This window comes from Lutra lutra, chromosome 6 (genome assembly GCF_902655055.1).
Source record: "Lutra lutra chromosome 6, mLutLut1.2, whole genome shotgun sequence".
Classification (NCBI taxonomy): domain Eukaryota; kingdom Metazoa; phylum Chordata; class Mammalia; order Carnivora; family Mustelidae; genus Lutra; species Lutra lutra.
The window spans coordinates 61589919-61593925 of NC_062283.1; positions in this window are offsets into that span (position 1 = coordinate 61589919).

Here is a 4007-nt window from a genome sequence, read left to right on the forward strand (position 1 = left end):
CCCTAAATATGGGGTCTAGAGAGCTTCTGGGTTAATAAACACATTTATGGGGGCACCTGGGTGGCTCAGTGGGTTAAAGCCTCTGCCTTCAGCTCAGGTCATGATCCCAGGGTCCTGGGATCGAGCCCCGCATCGGGCTCTCTGCTCAGCATGGAGCCTGCTTCCTCCTCTCTCTCTCTGCCTGCCTCTCTGCCTACTTGTGATCTCTGTCTGTTAAATAAATAAATAAAATCTTTAAAAAAAAATAAAAAAAATAAACACATTTATGCACTGGGAGGGTGGTGTACCCCCACACCACAGGGACGAAAGTGACTGTGCTTGGGACCCTCCTGATCTCACTCTATGTCTTTCCTCCTCTGGCTATTCATCGGTATCCTTTAACACATCCTTTTCCTAGAAACTCAGGGATGTGTTTCCCAGAGTTCTGTGTGTTGTCATAGCCCATTGCAAAACCTGACAGAGGGTCGTGAGAGCCTTGATTTCAATCCAGGTGACAGCCTGGGACTCATGATGGGCATGTGCAGTGGGGGCAGTCTTGTGGGATGGAGCTCTTGTGGGATCTGATGCTGATTCCAGCTGGACAGTGTCAGAACTGAGTGGAATCATCGCACACCCAGCTGGTGCCTGGAGAGCTGGAGAACTGGTTGGTGTGGGAAAAGCCCCCTTTCCCTCATTTGGTGTTGGACTATTTTGTGTGTGAGGACAGTAGTTTTCCTGTTCAGAAGGTATGGTACAACTTGGCCAAAGTCACCCAGCTGGTAAGTGGCGGAGCTGGGATTTGAACCTAAATCCTCCGCTCTTGTCCATTATCTTCTGTTGGCCTCAGCTGTAAAGGGAGGAAGAGACATCGACTTTGGGGTTCCCTGCCGCCTCCCTCCTCCTTCCCCGATTCCACTGATACCCACTGAGATCCTTTCCAGCACTCAGCGTGGAGCTGGACATTCAATCCTGGTTCAGGAAATGTGCATCAAATGAGCATGCTAAAATTCCCCCTTTCCATTCTTTTTTTTTTTTTTTTAAGATTTTGTTTATTTATTTGACACAGAGAGAAAGACACAGCAAGAGAGGGAACACCAGCAGGGGGAGTGGGAGAGAGAGTAGCAGGCTCCCCACTGAGCAGGGAGCCCGATGATGGGCTCCATCCCAGAACCCCAGCATCATGACCTGAGCCGAAGGCAGATGCTTAACGACTGAGCCATCCAGGTACCCCTAATTTCCCCTTTCTGACTTGGGTTCCACCAGTGCCAGCTAGCCCTTACCTGGGTTCCCACCCCTCCCTGTCTGTTCGCTGCCCCTTAACCCAGTTCCCCAGGGTTATTTGCCCTTCTGAACTTTTCCATCTGACCTGAGGAAGGGTCACCTTACTGCCCACACCTTATTCCCCCCCTCAGAGCTGGTGATAGAATGTTTCCGGTTTAATCCAATGACCTTGGGGGAAGGCCTTTGGTACCACGCTGGTCGTTTTGGCCTTAATAATTGTGGGGTCTTGTCATTCCTCCCTCTTTGAATGTCAACTCTCTTGACTGAACAGTCAGAAGTTTGAGTGGGTTTCATGGAGGGATCAAGGGCCAGACTGCTGTTTGCACCCTCTGGGGCCTGTTTGTACCCTCTGGGGCCTGTTTGTTGTGTGTGCTCCCTGCTCCAAATTCACAGCCAGTTTCTGCCCACCCACCGGCTGGCACTCTGGGGACTCTGCCTGCAGGTCCATATCTCACAAGACTGTGGGTCTCTCCTGGGGGGCATGGGCGGTTCAGATGGTTAGGTATCTGCCTCTGGCTTAGGTTATGTTCTCAGGGTCCTGGGATTGAGCCCCGTGTGGCCTCAGGGTTCCTGGCTCAGCTGGGGGGGGGGGGGTCTGCTGTTCTCTCTCCCTCTGCCCCTCCCCCTGCTCTTGCTCTCACTCTGTCTCAGATGAACAAATAAAATCTTAAAAAAAAAAAAAAAAAAAGGCTGTGGCTCTGTTGTACATGTGAAAGCTGAGGCCTAGACGGAGCTGCCCACAGCTACCCACCAGGGAACACGGGCCTTCCAAGCCACGTGTGTCAGGTAGAGGGCATCTCTCCGCAAGCTGGGGTGGGCGAACCCTGCACACCATGCACCTCCCACCCCTTGTCAGTGCATGGGCGATCTTTGACAGGCTCTGTGCCATGTTTTTTTTTTTTTTTTTTTTTTTTTAAGATATTTTATTTATTTGACAGACAGAGATCACAAGTAGGCAGAGAGGCAGGTAGAGAGAGAGAGAAGCAGGCTCCCTGCCGAGCAGAGTGCCCAGTGTGGGGCTTGATCCCAGGACCCTGAGATCATGATCTGAGCTGAAGGCAGAGGCTTTAACCCACTGAGCCACTCAGGCGCCCCTCTGTGCCATGTTTGCTGTCCCTGCTGTTGGTCATTTCTGGTTGCCTGTCTGCAAGCCTTTGTGATATCTTTTTTTCTCTTCCCCCTCCTATTCCTGCCCCTGGGGTCTCTTTTTCCTCCTCTGGGAGTTCCTTGACTCCCTTTCTTCTCTGGGTCCTGCTGATGGGTGGTGGGTGATGGGTGGGCAGGGTGCTTCAGAGACTTTCGAGCCACTTGGTCTTACTCCTTGGTTTTATTTTTTTATTTTTTTTTTAAGATTTTTTTTTTTAAATTTATTTATTTGTCAGAGAGAGAGAGGGAGAGAGCAAGCACAGGCAGACAGAATGGCAGGCAGAGGCAGAGGGAGAAGCAGGCTCCCTGACGAGCAAGGAGCCCGATATGGGACTCGATCCCAGGACGCTGGGATCAGGACCTGAGCCGAAGGCAGCTGCTTAACCAACTGAGCCACCCAGGCGTCCCTACTCCTTGGTTTTATTGATGAGCAGATGGGTGCGGACAGGAGGGGTGGCCTTCCCCTGGTTGCACAGTGCTGTAGTGGCAGAGCTGGGACTGGAGTTCCTGGCTCTTGGGAGACCCACTGGACATGCAGGAGACACTGTGTGTGGCCACGTGGCTGGGAGGGCCTCTGGGGGATGGGCTAGAGTGGCTACAGAAAATTTTTTACAGAGGGTGGATTACAGTTGGGTCTGGGACTGGGCAAGATTTGGCTGGGTAGGAGACTTGTCCAGCAGGAGGCTTCTCGAGGCCTCAGGCACTCCTGCGGGGGAAGGGACAGAAGGGTGGCGGGGCCTGGCTCACTGAGATGCTCAGAAGGGCTTTTCCCAAGACTCCTTCCAGGCAGGTAATCTTGGACAAACCCCATAGCTACCTGCCCGAGCCTCCATAAGAAGAGGGAAACCGCACTCACTTTGTAGGTACTATTAATGATCATAGCATTAATTAGAGTTGACGTTTATTGGGTGTTTTCCATGGGCCAGGCGCTGGGCCAAGTGGGCACTTGCATATCTTATCTCATGTAATCCTCACAGCAAACCCATCCCTGACCCTAGAGCCAACTCCCTGAGGAGTAAATGCCTTAGAACACATAATACAGCCACTTAGCATAATTCCAGAAACGTAACACCTGCTCAAGAAGTTGTAGCAACAATGACAACAAATAATATTGTTTGGTAGATTACTCCCGCCCCATTTTCTTGCCTCTCCCCTTGGGAACCACCTGCCGAGTCTTCTAGAAGTAGCCCTCCTGGGATCTTCCTCCTCCAGGAAGCCATCTTCCTGGACCAGTGGAGAACCTGTGGTTTTGCCAGGCCTTTCTCCCTGAATGTCCATCCCATTTGTGTGGCTTTTGGGGATTCAGAAAGTGGGTTTATGTCCCTGTGAGCAGTCCCACCATTTCCTCAGGGCAGGGAGTAGCGTTGGGACTCAGGGCTGATACCGGATGGGGGTGCCAGTGTGGCCGCAGCAGGCCCCTCCTGCCCGAGGCTCCCCTTAAGTCTCCTGGGCCTGTTCTCTCCTCTCCCTGGAGAAACTGAGGTCCCGCACCAGAAGTCTCTGCCCAGGCACTGGACAAGTCCTCCAGATATGGAGCAGGGTGCTTAGTCCCCAGCCCATGTGCCCAGGGCAGCAGCAAAATCAGACACCTGCCTCAGAGC